At 38.7% G+C, this 15811-nt stretch overlaps 1 protein-coding gene across 4 annotated transcripts in view; it reads left to right on the top strand.

Annotated features, from left to right (window-relative positions):
- The first annotated feature begins 956 nt into the window (after positions 1–956).
- zc2hc1a (zinc finger, C2HC-type containing 1A) overlaps positions 957–15811 on the top strand; it is a 50635-nt gene continuing 35780 nt past the window's right edge. For all 4 annotated transcript variants that reach the window (XM_089125775.1, XM_089125773.1, XM_089125774.1 and 1 more), the window contains exon 1: positions 957–1063. The gene's annotated coding sequence lies outside the window, so the exon portion shown is untranslated. The remainder of the gene's footprint in view (positions 1064–15811) is intronic.

The following is a 15811-nucleotide window of genomic DNA, read 5'->3' as shown; positions in this document are numbered from 1 at the left end:
ACGATTGTGTTTTTATCGACAAAGTGATATTGTGAAACTGGCCACATTTTATTAGCTGTACGTTTCATATTTATATGTTTTACACCGTGGTGCAATGCAACAAGTTTCTGGCATAAGTTATTTTTTTCTCCTTACTGAAAGTAAAAATTGTGTGCATCAATAGCCATTATTTAGGACGCATTTGATTTTTGCATAATATTTGAGGATTTTGGACCAATGAGACTTCTGGAGTTACCACCAGAATTAATGTTTTGTTTATGTTCTGTTAACATAAACAGAACACAAGAACATAAAAATCTATTGACAATCATTGTTTTAGCTGTGAGCAGATGGTTTAAATTAGATATTTGATAACATTACTGACTTCCTTTATTTGCATATTATTTTTACCCGGAACTTCATTTAGACCCTGATTCCTGCGGTGTAAACACACCGAGTACCACCCCAAAAGTTCCTAGTTCCTGCCGTGGAAACGCGGCTTAAGTGTTTTTGTGAACTTTCTATTCATCAAATAATCCTGGAAAAATTGATCACATAGATAAGGATGATAAAATTGATGTAGCCTAGTACTGATACATTGAATGGGTTGATGCAAGTTAAAAGATACTTAATATTGTTCATATCAAGAAAAGAAATAGTTAGGAAATATTTAATTTTAAGAAACATAAATTTTTTTACAAAACAGGAGAAAGAAAAAAACATATATGTATGATCGGTAGATCAGTGATCCATTGCTTTGTGAGTATACGAGGCTAAAGAGCTTAATAGGATAAAAAGACGATATGTGTTTAAAATGCTGTCTTATTTAACTTCTATAACATTTTTGGGTAATGCTTTTTAATTTACAATATGCAGAGTTTGCTTGTTTTTATAAGTTTCACTTTCCTTTGCTGTAAATATAAGTTGTGATCGGAGGATCTGTTAACGATTGCTAATGCCTTGTTCAGCCTGTGTACGGAACGTGCGGCTTACGTTCGTCCAAGACGTCCATCCATTACAATATTGGACTTGACTGAAGCCACATCGTGTCCGTGTCATGTTTTTCTATTTCCCTTTTTAACAGGTAAGAAAATGGGCTAATATGTTTGAACGATTATATGTGTTTAATACCATAAGGAACATGCAGGGAGTAAATTTAATGATTATAGTACTTGTATATGCACATTTAGCAGGCTAACCGTGAAGTGTTGCTCCTGTGTTGCCTGTATGCAGGCTGTGTCACGTGGGCCGAGATTAAAGCGTGGTAATGTAATAGTGCAGGCGCCACCTTTTTCTCTGTGTATTTGTTTTATATCGTAGAAAAAAGGTAAAAGTGTTATTGTTAAGTAAGTTTTTGCAAAGATAGTGTTTAATGTGAAGAGGCAATATACTTTCTGCATTAAGAGCAACGCTACTACTGAGGTTAAAATGTGTATTCTGAATGAATGACTATAAAACAGTAGTATTTAGCATTACAGATTACAGAATATTCTATTGTGCTGTCTATATTTCCCAAGCAATTCACAGGGTTGAGTTAAATCTCTTTGTTTAAATAGTTTGTTCTATTAATGCAAGTACTTTTTTATTAATGTTCTCATTTTCCTAAATCATGTGACATAGTAATGACATAATAATTAATTATGTTGTAATTGCTACATTCAGCATACAATAATCAGCCAAGGTTAGAGTTTGCTCTAGAAGATAATATCTGCCTTTCTACTGCATATGGCGATATAGTAAAAGTCATCTTCACAGGAGGAAACCACCAAAACCTACAACCATGCTGGAAAATTCCCATTATAATGATGTGATTGATTAGTCTCAGATGGAGGCCATAGTCAAATGTCACTGTCTGGCCTTGGTGGGACCCCCCTCGTCTTAATCAGCACATTACTGTTGGTCTCTGGCAAAAGGAGAGTCCCTGTTTACCCCCTGTCTTAGGCACAGTCAAGCAGAACTGGAATAATGCTTTTCCCGCACTGCTGGAGGAATTGAGAATCAATATACTTGTGTTACCAGTCTAAGCTCAGGCCTGAAAGGGGTTGTGTTTTAAGGATAACCTTATTTGGAGCACTGGCTCAACAGTTCCACCAATCAGGCCAGGGGTTAATGTCTCTTTGTGGAGACAGTCAGTTCGGCTTTTGTACAATACATCTGAGCTGCAAGAATGTGCAGATTCATTGTAAAACCCTCTAATGAAGCTCATGAGATTTTGTTGGAGAGGAAAATAGACCTGAGGGAGGGACAATGAGCAGCAGGAAAGCCCCTTGCTGTCCACACAGAACTTGAGTCAGGATTTTTGCCTGCATGTCGATTTCATTTTCTTGGCATGTGAACGGTGCAGTTGCAGAGGTGGTGGAATGTGATTCAAACCAGAAGCCTGATTGCATGGAAATGTCAAACAAGAAAGAATCTTTTTTTTTACTGTATGGTATGGAAGATGTGTATGTGGATCTATAGGAAAAGTCAGATGACATCTTCTTTATTACAATTCAATTCAATATTTAGGGAATGGGATTTAGACATCTGAGCTAAAAGCGTTTACATTTTGTTTGGGAAGTTTATTTGGGAAGACATTCATTGCCAGTGTTGCAGACTGATCTCATGAAGTAGCGTGTGTATGACACGCCAATTCATATTTCCATTTTTGGCGTGCTATCAAGACGCATAATCGCTTTTCAGCGTGTTTATGAACGCCGTTGACTTAACATTATTACTGTATATATAAATATATGACTTACCTCAACCCCGTCCCTAAACCTGACCGTCACTGGGGTTAATGGCATTTATGACTGTTCCCTTACCATCCTAGGAAAAAAAAGATCGCTCCCCAGATGTAGATCGACATTTTGCGTCGTTTCGCGCGGACATTTGACGGCGTGTACAGACACGCGGAATCACTCGGACGTTAATGGCGTAGACATACACGCGGATACACGCGGATAGCTCAAAATGCGTAGAGATAACACGCCACTTGACTCGAAAGTGGCGTGTATGTTTACGCAAAAGTCATGATGTCATATTGAGTGTTGGGTAGAGTTTAGTTTAAGGCAGGCAGATAATTTAACATTTTAAAATACAGTAGTAAATGGAGTGTGTATGTCTAAGTTTTTCTCCAAGCATGTGTTCAAAGATGTTTTGACCAACTGTCTCAGCCTTAGATCATGGCATATCCAAGGGCAAGCTTTACACGTATCCAAACTACAAACATAGAAACCATTAGCCATAAATCACCAGTTCCAGCGCTGACTGGCTGGCACACAATTGTTTTATCAAGTTTACAGGGTAACAAGTTGCTACAGGTTAGATTAAGTCTTAATATGCAAAACCTATTGCACATTTTGGATGGCGTAGGCTTGTTTTCATACTGCAAATGTACACAACATATAAGCAACACATTAGTTACAGCGTTCATATTGTGCACATATAAGTTGTTTCATTGCCGAGCTTGCCGTATTTAGCTTGTCAAACGCAGCAGAAAACATGTTGCAAATACGCTATAAACCTTTTGGTATTTTGCAAAATAGGCTTTTATGAAGCAACATTAAATAATGGCCTTATAAATGAATTACCATCGGGAATTGAAAGTTGTTTACTTGCACATTGGATTCAGTGACCATCAAATCTCTTATGGCACTCAATGACTCATGGCAAATGTTGACAAACTCCTTTCTATCACTCTATTTTCTGTATAGAGCGACAGAAATGCTGTTAACACACCACTTGAGCCTGCTTTTGCAGTAAAGCTTCAGCTCCTCTTTGTGTACAATGCAAAAGGGCCTTGTTGCAACATGAAATTGCATGTCATGAGTCAGTCCCAATTAAAAAAGAAGGTCATGTTACAATTTTAACGAAAGTAAAGAACTGTATTGCGAAACATTGTATTACATAGTTTTTTTTCGTTTTTTTTCTCAGAACTAGATCAGTTCAGTGCACACAAAACCAAAGCTTGGCTGCTTTCGATGGTTTGAACCACCCAGCAATGCTACATCATCAGGAACGTAAACACAGAGCGCTCCATGCGGTTTTGGCTCGGTCGTGGCCTGATCATTATACGCTTTGATCATCTAAACCTGGAGAATGCAGACAAACCGCTCCCTCCTCCAGCTTTCTCTCTTTAGCTCCAACAGCCAGTTACTGGTACTTAAATAGGCAGCATATTAGCATAAATTAGACTGCATGAATTTTTTTAAAACCACAGCATGTCACACTGAGGTTGACAAATAGTCAAGTCGGTGATTTAGAAAGTGTACGGGGAGAAAGACGGGCTGTGCTGCTGCTTGCCGGCGTAAGCAAAGACAGCGGGGCGTCACGAGCAGATGGGAATTTCAGCAAACAACGGTCGTGTGATGATGAAACAGAAGGAAGGACATGTTTTGGTGTCTCGTTTTATTTTTTAGAGATTCATTTTCTTTTATTATCCATGCCATCTCCTCGATGTCCAAGTGTGGGCGACTCGTACAAAGCTTTGAAAAAATCGGAGGTGTCGGCACAAATACATAAACATGAAAATGAAAATATGTATGCAGGGAAACAATCACCACACCCCCCACAAGTGTCCTCGCAGCGGTCCGCTTCCGTAGCTCGAGGACTTATTACTACCATTGTGCCTTCAGATTCAGTGTTTTTTTCTAAATCCGTGACTGGCGGACCGAGTATCCAAGCCTGTTTAGCCAGAACACACAGTAAATGTATAAGGGATGCTAGGATGGCCAGTCGCCCACTGTGAGCCAGCTGTGATTTTTAGATTGCAATTCTCCAGCTGCGCCGCCCCCATCAAATTCGGCTCTTTGTTGTTGAAGAAAAGTGCACATCCATGAAAATAGTCGAGAGAGGACAAAGACAAACCAGTTCAAAGTTGGGCCAGGTAACGAGAAAGACATTCAACCTTTCACACCCATCCTTTTTTTTGTATGCGTTCGTGTGGTGTTTGAGAGGGATTACCACACTCTAAACAAAATGGCCGTTCTCTGTGCTTCACAAGCCTGAGAGCACACCGCCTAACTGGATTGTTGAAGCGTTTGCAGTGAATGCTCAAGAGTTGACCTTTGGGGCCAGTGATCGATACGCGGATATTTTGTGCGTTCAGTTGCAGGCCTGCGAATAGACGGCCGGCTGGAGGGCTGGAGGGAGTTCTCGCCGGCCTGAAGGCTGAACGAAGTGGAGAGGTGGGGGCAAGTGGAGATGCTAGAGAGACTGATTTCATTCAACGTGCCTTTTAGGTAAAATCAATAATGATCTATTCATTGAGTGTCTTCCATGCAGTGTGGGCTGCCTTCTCCAATAATACCTGACAAAGAGCAGGAGGCCTTTAAACACAGACCAAGTCAAGCTGTAATGAAACCGGCTCTCACAGGTCCTTAACTAAGGCTGATATTAGCTTTGTGTAGACGGCTGTGCTTCAGTGCTCGGGTCTGACCCGGGCCCTTGGGGAGCCCCGGGAGTCACACTGACTCAATTCGGTGCTTACTCACACTGACTCAGCTTCAAGGGAGCAATCGGTTAAGCATGACACACTTAAACTTAACTTGACCTTATTCTCTACTTGGGAGCATTGACTGTTAAAGACACTTTATTTTGGAGTTGTACATCAGTTAGTGCTCTGCATTCATGCCCTTTGACCCCTGTGGAACCTGTGTTCTGAGACCGACATTTGTAGCTATGTAATTCTCCATGTCCGATGTAGATTGGTAATGTTTTAAAAAAAAAATATTAAATTAAAAAAATTACTCATGTCAATCACAATGCTACAAATCTTTTTTTTTTTTTTGGAATTGAGCAAAAGTAAGCGTAGTGTCTATAAAATACTAACATTTAATTGTTTGGTGCTTCTTTTTTTTTTTTTTTTTTCCCCAGTGTGCCTTCTCTTGTTTAACACCCACGAAGCCTTTTAAAATTATCCATCAAAGCAATGTTGTCCATAAAACCTTCATAATGGCTTTTCTGTCCAGCCCTGCCTTGTTCTCAATTAAACATCATATTCTGGCACAATTAATGAGCTTTAGTGGTTGTCTTTTTCATTAGACGATTTTCTTGTCTCTGGAATTGGCCATCCATGCCACCCCTTATAAGCATAATGTTTTCATTATTCCTGCCAGCCAACCCATTTTGTGGTCGTATTATTTTAATTGTTTCACTTAGATGGTGTATAACATTAATAATTAAGTCTAAATGAGAGTGATAAGAGTTTTGTGATCCTCCAGGCCTACTGGCTCAGTTATTATATGTTGTAGCTCTCTTTTGAACTAATTAAAGCAATGATTGAGGTTACACAAACACTCACTCACAGACAAACCGAATCGTGATGCGGTGTTTGGCCTCTGATCGAGTGCTGCATTAGAGGGACTGACGGGGTCTCTTTGGACTCGCAAATGGAAGTATAAATTAAAAATAATTATATAGTCCAATCACAAATGGAGAGGGAACTTAATCTTTAACCTTCTGAGAAATTGTGGCAAATCATCAAAAATGTGACACTGACAAATAAATAAATAACTTGCATAGAATGATGTCCCACAGCTGCAGAACATGTTTTTCATTATTTATTTTATATGTGAAATGCCATTTGGTAGCTTTTCTTTCACCATTTGTAGTCCAGTTTTTTCGCAGAGATGTATTTCACATCACACTATTTTACTTGTTTAGTTTGTTACAATCCTTTATTTTAATTGCTCGAGACAGGTTCTGTACCTGTTAGTGATGTTTTTTTTCTTCTTGGTTGAGAAAAAAAACTTAACCAATTTGTTCAAAAACATTGATTTAGCAAAAGCGTTTAAATTCATTGTATATATTTGTGTTGTTTCGGATATGTCATGACTGCCTTTATCGTTTTATTCTTTAAGCAAGTTAACTGGCAAAATATGTAACCATAGCTGTCTGATAAACAAATATAAAAATACCTAGCAGTGTGAAGACTTGAGAAAGGATTGCTAAAATGTGATGGAGTTTATTTGGTGCTCAAGGTGTGGATTATCTGGGCTGTTTTCTGACCTCTGAGCTTTCTCACCACATGGTTTTTTTTTTAATGGAGGGGGTAAACGAAAAGAGTGTTTTTTTTCCTTTCTCTCCTCTAGCCACTTAACCATCTATATTCAAGATGGGATCAGGATTTCCAACATACCGGTGTGTGTTAATGCATGGTCAATTTCACCGGGGAGACAAATTCTTTTGATATAGCTGAGAATGAGTGCGCTTCACTCTATTTAGTGTCACAACATCTATCTGTCTGTCTGTAGAAAGAATATACAGTTGACAAAATTAACCCCAATATATAATATAAAAACATGTTATATAAATGTTGGTTACCAGATAATACTTGGAAATATTGTTTCAATATAAAACAAAATAAACAGGGTAACCACTACAATCATATTACTACTACATAATATATAAAAAATGTACATTTAATTTAAATACGTACATGTATATAATTACACTTTTATTCATTTCTTTGCACTTTGACCAGATTTCAGATTTGCTGTTGTGATGATTTGAAGTGTTTTTCATGGTTTTCAGACCAAAAGGATACCAAGGTTTGTTTCTTTGCCCATTTGAAATGGAAAGTAGTGGGAGGAGGGAGAGAAGCAGAAAAGGGGAAGGAAAGCATGTTTGATGAAAGGCGAAAATGAAATGAGTGTGTTGGTGGGACACCATTATTGCCTCAGGCGGGCTGATGAAGTGCTTGGCTTATTAACAGATCCATTTTTTTAAAGTGTGGTCTAGCACACACAATCTGGTGAGAGATAGCAGTGCCATGGCCAAGCTGTGACCAGACCTTTACAACACAGGCTTGGAGGCCCTTAATGAGCTTGGCCTTGACACACACAGATACATGCACACACACACACACACACACAGGCCTACATGTAAAACTGGCCTTCATCTCTCTCCATCTTCATTGTAAAGCATTATGGCCATAGCTTTGAAGCACTTAATACAGGTGTTGGAATTTCACTAAATATATTTAATATACATTTAGCAGACGCTTTCATCCTAAGTGTCATATTGCATCCAAGGTATACTTTTTATCAGTTTACTCCCTAAAGAACCCATGACCTTCAATTGGACTCATTCAATCACACAATACACCATAGTAACAACAGATAAATAACCATAATGCACTTTGAGGCATGCACCAATAGAAGTCTCGCCATAAGATACCGCACGCGGCTGAATCATCCATCTATTTTACAATCCACTGGTCCAATGTGGATACAGCGTAATATCATAAATTCCTTTTTAATTGATTATTAAATTGTTAAACCTTAAACTTTAAGGTTTAATTACATAGTTTACATGACAGAGTTCAAGATAAATCTTTACATCTTTTTACTGGAGCTGCAAGTTTTCTAAGTTTCATTTGAGCTGCAAGTTTTCTAAGTTTAATTTAATTATTAAACAGCAAGCACAAGCTATGCAAAAGAGGCAGTCCTTCAACAGCACTCAGTGTCTGAATTCACTCTCTCGTTTTCATTCATTCCTTCCCTTAAGTGAATTATAGTGGACTTATGTAGGGGATAGTCGATGAGGGTATAGGGGATGATTTCGGATACAGACATTGGAAAGAGAAACTAAAACACAGGAATTGAACATATGCATGAGAAGACAATAATATCCATAAATCATAAAAAAAAATACTGAGCTACAGTAATGCTGTAACAAAACTACTAAATTAAAAGAAATGACACAATTTTAAGTTGACTAGAGTAGAGTTTGGATGTGTCAATGTGACCTGAGATTAAACCATACATGCATACCACTATACATATCTTTCTTCTGTGAAACTCATAAGAACATATACATAAATATATATGTTCTTATGAGTTATAAATATATATATGTATATGTTCTTATGTCTTTATATATATATATATATATATATATATATATATATATATTTATTTGTCCATGCAGTGGAAGTTAATGGGGTACAATGTTGTTCAAACCCCTGTTTTTTTTTTTTAAATATCTCCTTTTGTGTTCGACACAAGAGGGGGAGTCATACACGCTGACTCAAGGGTGCGTAAATTCATTTTTGGGTGAACTGTTCCTTTAAGTCACTAAAATTAATATGTACAGAAAAAAGGCTACTACAACGGTGTCTAAATGGTTTATATTTCCTGTGTCCAATACACTATGCGTATTCAAATGTGTCATGTAGGCTTGATTGTAGATGTTTCTGGAAGTTAAGGGCTAACTAAATTAACTATAAGTAATTGCCTACATGACTTCTATAAACTTTCCAATTGGGGCCTATTTGTATTTTTTTCTTTCTCTAACTCTTATTCTCTCACTCTTATGCAACACTTTTAATCGTTTAAAAACATTTTTGATCTAATTACATTAATTCCTGATACATTTAGGAAAATTTACCCAAGTTTCCAATACACAAATCTTAACACTGCATGGATAAAGCCAGATTCAACATTCTTTTTCATTCGTTTCATTCCAGATTAATTCGTTCCTTAAAAGGTTCTATCAGCGCTACATATTTGAAACCCCTAAAAGGTTCTATACACTCTTAAAAAAGGGTTCCTCTGGGTTCTATATAGAACCCTGGGGTTCCATACTTGGCCAATAGAACCTTACCAAAAAATGGTTCTATATAGAACCATTTTGGAGTTCCATATATGAAGTGGGGGATGGAACCATTTCTGGTTCTAAATAGAACCATTTCTTCTAAAGGCGCTTTTCCACTGCATAGTACGGTACGGTTCGGTTCGGTACGTCTCACTTGTGGTGCTTTTCCACTGCATGGTATGGTACAGTACGGTTCGCTTCGGGACGCTTTAAATGGTACCTGGTCTGTTGAGGTTCCAAGCGTACCGTACCGGTACTAAAATGTGACGTGAAACACTGCAGATCACTGATTGGTCAGAAAGAATCGTCACTACCAGCGTCACTACTAGCGTCATTGGATTTGCGACACGAGACACTTTTTTTATCAGTATTTTTGTTTTGCTGCCATCAGCCTCATTTTAAACATATTTTTCCGTCTAGCAGTTAAAAACAACCACATACCGAGAATCAGGAACACCATCCCCTCGATAGTCTCCATTGTTCCTGTGTTGTGGGTTTGAAAACGTGGCGCTTTTAAGATGATGTCATGGCAGTAGAGGCGCGCGCAAATAACGATCAGCCCCACACACTTTGAAGGGGTACTACTGCAGTGGAAACGTAAAGCGATCCGAACTGTTCCGCGCCGAGTCGAAGTGTACTGAGCCGAACCGTACCGTACTATGCAGTGGAAAAGTGCCATAAGAGTGTTGGGTAATCATGTAACTTAAAAAAAAAAAGCAGAATGTCCAACTAAGGCCACGTTTACACAAAGCCGGGTATTTAGCAAAACAAATATTTTCCCTCTCTCCGTTTTCAAAAATAACATCTTTCACACACCCACATAAATACGCCGTCGAGCACCATCATAACTATGCCAAGCCTTTTGGCGGCAGTGTAGGGAGAAGGATAAAGCCATGCAAGCCAATCAGAAACCTCAGAATCGACAAGAGAGAACCTAAAACGACGTTTCTCCCAGTTCACACAACAACACATAACCAGCGTTTTCAGAAATCTCCACTTTGGCCAGAGTTTTTAGAAATAATCCTTTTCTGTGATAACTGTGTTTTCGTGTAAACGAGAGGCCAATCCGCAGGGAAATATCTGCTTTTTCCCTTCGTGTAAACGGGGCCTAAGACACTTCAGGGAGGGCAAAAAAATCCCTTAACCACGTATTGTAAATAACGTGTCAACAACATTATTAAAGACAAGATAACTTTTGATCAAACACTTTATTAATGGTACTGAAGATTGTTTGATCATAACTTTGAGAGAACCTTAAAGTTCAGAGAATGTTCCCTGTTAGCTGGGACTGTGTTCATTCTGCCCTAGACCAACAGCTTCAGAGCAGATTACTTCACTTACTCCGGTTTATAGATCTACCTGACACTGGAAGTAAGTGCTTTTCCCTGACAGTAAAATCAATGTTCTCCTCCACACTACAGTAGGGGCTCAACAGGCTCTGAGTGTGTGAAATAAACAAAAGCGCTCTCTTCACTTATGGGTCCTTTCTTACATAGCACTGCTAACTTGACAACCTATCTGTGTTCACCACCAGATGATTCTTTAGCTTGTATGAGCTCTTGTGTAATCGTTTTAAAGATGTGTGAGGGGCCAGCACTGAAACGATGGATAGGTGAGGTAATATGTGCCATCCAATCAAACGTGCAAGCCACAGGAGCTGAAATGAGGTGAGGGCCCTGGTAACAATGAAGTGCTGATATTTTCTACAATTACTGTTTTTCATTCCAATTGTGTTTCTGTTAAGGCCCTACAGAAACTCATGAATTCATTAATGCAATTCCAACAGTTACTAGATCCTCCCAGATTTTTCAAGAAAACGTAAACAGTGTTTTCCCTACGGCCTTGAAAGGAGAATTAAGTGGGAGTTCTGAGAAAAACAATGGAATTTAATGATGGAAAAGTGATAACATTGTCCCTACAACTACATGCGTGTACACATCTTATAAATAAATAAATATTTATTTCAAATTAATAATAATGATAATGACTTCTAAAATAATAAATATTATTAATAATGACCTGTTTGCCTCTCCGGACACGTCCCACTGCCAGTTGTTTTGGACCCTCAGCACGGACTCACTGGCACACGGCTGCCCCGGGGCCTATGCAATATGTGTTTCCCCCAGTGACCGTACTTGCACAAACACTGTGAAAAATCAGGGAGGATGAGGAGCAGGTCTTGCTAGTAGCGACTTAGGCCCTGTTTACACGAGAACGCTCGCGGGTGAAAACGTAAACATATTTTATCGGATGTGCCTTTCGTTTACACGGCGACGGCATTTTTGGGGCTTAAAAACGCAAAAAAGTGAAACCACCCTCCAAAGTGGAAATCTTTAAAATGCTCCACCGCCGCGTTCCCGTGTAAACGGTAAAAACACAAAGGTCTGCTTGACAGTGAAGGTTGTACGCAGGCGCGCGGGCTTGGTGTTGTTGTAGTATGCACTCTTAGCCGCCTCGAGTGCATACTACAGTGAATTTCATAGACTATTGCGTCACAATCTGCACGCGGATTTCACACCCAAAACGCTTGTCTAAAGGCAGAATAAAAAGTGATGACGCAACGCCACTTTTGCATTTTCTCTTCAGAATCGTTTCCGTGTAAACATAGCCTTAATGGCTCAACCGGATCGAGTCTGAAATTACAGTACGTGACTTTGTACTTAAGTATTAGAAAGACAAAAGCCTTCCAAAGTGATACATGGTTAAATTACTTACTGGATGATAATTAAAATAAATAGCACGTCCCAGCCGGGTCCGTCACTTATTTGGTTCCCCTGGAAACATTTCCGTTGCGGTCTGTGTTATTTGCAGCGCGTTTCTGTATTTGGTTGTGTTGTGAACTTTTGCAGCGCAATTCTGTATTTGGAACACACTTGTGTTGTGAAACTGATGATGATGTTTTTTTCTATTTGCATGTTTTCTTCAGTTGCAATGCGTTGAGCTCTCTCAGCCAGTGTACCAATGAGAGGTAGTTGCAAAGTTACTTATATATTGGAGAATATTTAGTGGACCATCATAATAAAGTAACCAAACCTATTTTCCTGTTTGTTTATTTTTGTTAATTTCTTTTATTGGTTGTACCAAATGACTTTGATTTGGCAAACAGATATTTGAAAGTTTTTCAATAAGCAATAAAACTGTTAAATAAAAATGACAATAATTTTTTTGTTAAAGAATGTCATTCTTTTAAAGGCGTTTCTATTTATTATAATATTAGGACAGTTGTATCACCTGCCACTTCGGTAAAAAAAAAATCATAATTTGGAATTTGAAGACATGGTCATCATAGAGGATGTGTATTTGGGTCATTCTAAGTATGAATATTTTAAAATAAATTCATAAATCTACTTTTTCATCATCCATTTATCATTATTGCTTCACATACAATTACCCATACATTTATATTTTTTGGGGGGGTGAATTAACTAGGCCTCTCCACTAGTTCTCCCCCATCCTCTTCTCCACAGCCTTCAGTGCTTGTACTTACAAAGGCCTCTTGTTTGCTGTGGATCTTCTGATCCATCTGTTCAGCCAATCACATCAGAAAAAAAATATGTAAAAAGCAGGAGTCCAGAGTGTACTTGAGTGTAAAATCACATTCTGATGTGCCCGGCCAGCTTCCTCCTCTCATGTAGTGGTGTATATTAAAACCTCCCTCACTCTTCCCTTCAGTCAGATACAGATTACAGTCCTGTTTAAAAGCCCTGCTATTTCTCCACACAAGTGCTTCAGTCTGATCGCTTGCTTTGTTTACGGGTCAACTCATTGTCTTGCCCGCAGAGCACAAATGTCTTCAGCTCCATCTCCAGACTGAGAGTGTCTTCTAAAGATCGACGCACTTGATACGCATAATAAAGAGCGTCTTTCTGCCGATCGCCTGGCTTCTTTGAATTGTACCTCAACCAACGCTTTTTCAGCTCTTAGACCTTTTAGAGAATCAAATAATTTTTGAGGGTGTAAGTATGCTTTCTGATGCTGGACTTATTGAAAGGATCAAATGATCATTGCATGTACTGTAGGGCTCAATGAAAGACGTGCACTCAGTGGAGAGAAACGAAGTGATTTCAATACAAGATGTTTTCTGCTGAAAAATCTAGCATTGCTAATCACCAGTAGGAGGTGTTTTTCATGCTGAGACCAGCATGAAATGTCGGTTGCTGATTTTGCTGGTTCCCAGCATGGGAAGAAGTGAGAGTGCTGGGGAACCAGCTAAACCAGCTCAGTTTTGCTTGAGAAAAGCATGACTATATGCAGGTCCACCAACTAAACCTCATTTAGCTCTTTTCCACCAAGAGCCGGTTCGGAGCCGGTGCCTGCGTGCGAACTTTCGACAGCCAAAGAACCGGTTCTCGGCCAGGAGAACTGGTTCCAAAGCGGCACCAACTCTTTGCTGGACTAGAACTGTTCTTTTACCACGTCGTGCTTACGTCGGGGGCTGGGACGGGTTTAGATGTGTTCTAAACATATTTTCTGACCATCGCAAAGCCAGGAGAAACATTTGCAGACACACGATGGAGTCTGCCTTTGTAATTGTTATAGTTGGCGCAAGCGTTTCTATTTTTTTTTTTTATTAAAATCATTACAAGCAATGAAGGAAACAGTCACAATATAGAACAAATAAATGGAGAGGAAAAAAAGACAGGGGTACATAACTAATCAGAAAAGATTACATATCCAAAGAAAAGATTAAAAGACTTACATATTTCAATTGTTTTTAAAGCCTTCTTGGTACACGAGTTAGATAATCGCAAAGTAATGTTGTACTTGCAAGCGTTTCTAGTTAAGACGTATGGCGACGTACACAGTGACGTAACGACGTCGTTCCCAGGGCGCTCTAGTCAGTGGAAAAACAAACAGGTTCTGAAAGGGTTCGCAAGTTGAACCAACTCCGAACCAGCATTAGTTGCGAGCCAGTTCTTTTTTGGTGGAAAAGGGGTAATTGAAACTCTTCAAGCGCCAAATGCGAGTAAAAATCGGCGAATGTATGAAGTCGAGTCAGTCAAATTTTTAATTCTTGCAATGTTGTGACCACATGGAAGTGAACAAAGGTGAACGTGCAGTTGTACGTCTGTATAGTTGACGGGTCGATGCTTCATCATCACAAGAGTTTCAGCCTTTCCAATGTAAATATTCAAGCGTTGCAACACGCGAAAGTTGGAACGCTGTGTGGAAAGTTTAACATCCGGAGCACGACCTAAAACTGCGCCAAGTAGAGCTCTCTTTCATGCCTTCCTGCAGTTCAATGGAGAAACTCACTCAAAATGATGTCAACATCCTAGTAAACATAGTCAGTTATGTCTTAAACGAACGCAATCATTAAGACCGAATGCACGTACGGATCATGCATTTTAAGTGACAGCATCCTAATAACCCTGCTACTGACAGACGTTTTTTATGTTAACGAAACATAAAGGACAAAGAAAAAAACACTCACTGCTCTTGAACTTTAAAAAGGATATGAAGACTGTGCAGTGTTTATTTGATTAGCCTTTATTCGATTTCGGTATACTGTACCTGAAAACTATTAGACCTGCCTGAAGAGCACTGTTTATTTCATTTGTTTGTATTTATCTGTGCTTTTGCTTTTAATTTGATTACTGACTGTTTACTTGTCCATAAAAATGTAGGCTATTACATTTATATTAGATAAGCTAGTAGTTTTATCTGTGGTAGCAAATTGGAATAGAGGAATGTGAATTTTCACTGTTATCTAAATGTGTCTAAACTGCCTGTTTTGTCATGGCTGGTAAAAAATATATTTTTGGACACTAAATTGTTTTCCATTGACAGTTGTGGCTCAAAAATTCGTGTTAGGCCCTGTTTATATGTGAATGAAAGCCAAAATTACATTAAAACACAGATTGTGTATATAGCCTACATTGAGAAGCCTTTATATAGCCAGATAAATTAAGTATAAAAATGAATAAATACTTGACTATTAATGAAAATCGACAGGGTAGGCAACTTTCTGAGAGGCTAGCAATAGCGAGCTAGCTTTGAAAGCTCAAGATCCCACGCTTTCTTCAGAGCCTCTCCAAAAGCCATGTATGGAAATACATTCGTTGATAGGCAGTTATAGGGTCATATCATTGCATTCGGGCCAAATTCAATGATTGGACGAACATTTTATGGTCCTACGCCTACCACAGATGCTATAAATACATTTAGGAACGTTCAGACCACTTCACTTAGTGTTTGCTCTGGATGTGAATAGTGTTTTAACCAGCATAAAAATAAATAAATAAATAAATAA

The sequence above is a fragment of the Pimephales promelas genome, chromosome 22 (genome assembly GCF_988280905.1).
Source record: "Pimephales promelas chromosome 22, fPimPro1.hap1.1, whole genome shotgun sequence".
In the NCBI taxonomy this organism is placed as follows: Eukaryota; Metazoa; Chordata; class Actinopteri; order Cypriniformes; family Leuciscidae; genus Pimephales; species Pimephales promelas.
Note: the sequence above shows the minus strand (reverse complement) of the source record. Positions and strands in the feature narration are given on the sequence as shown.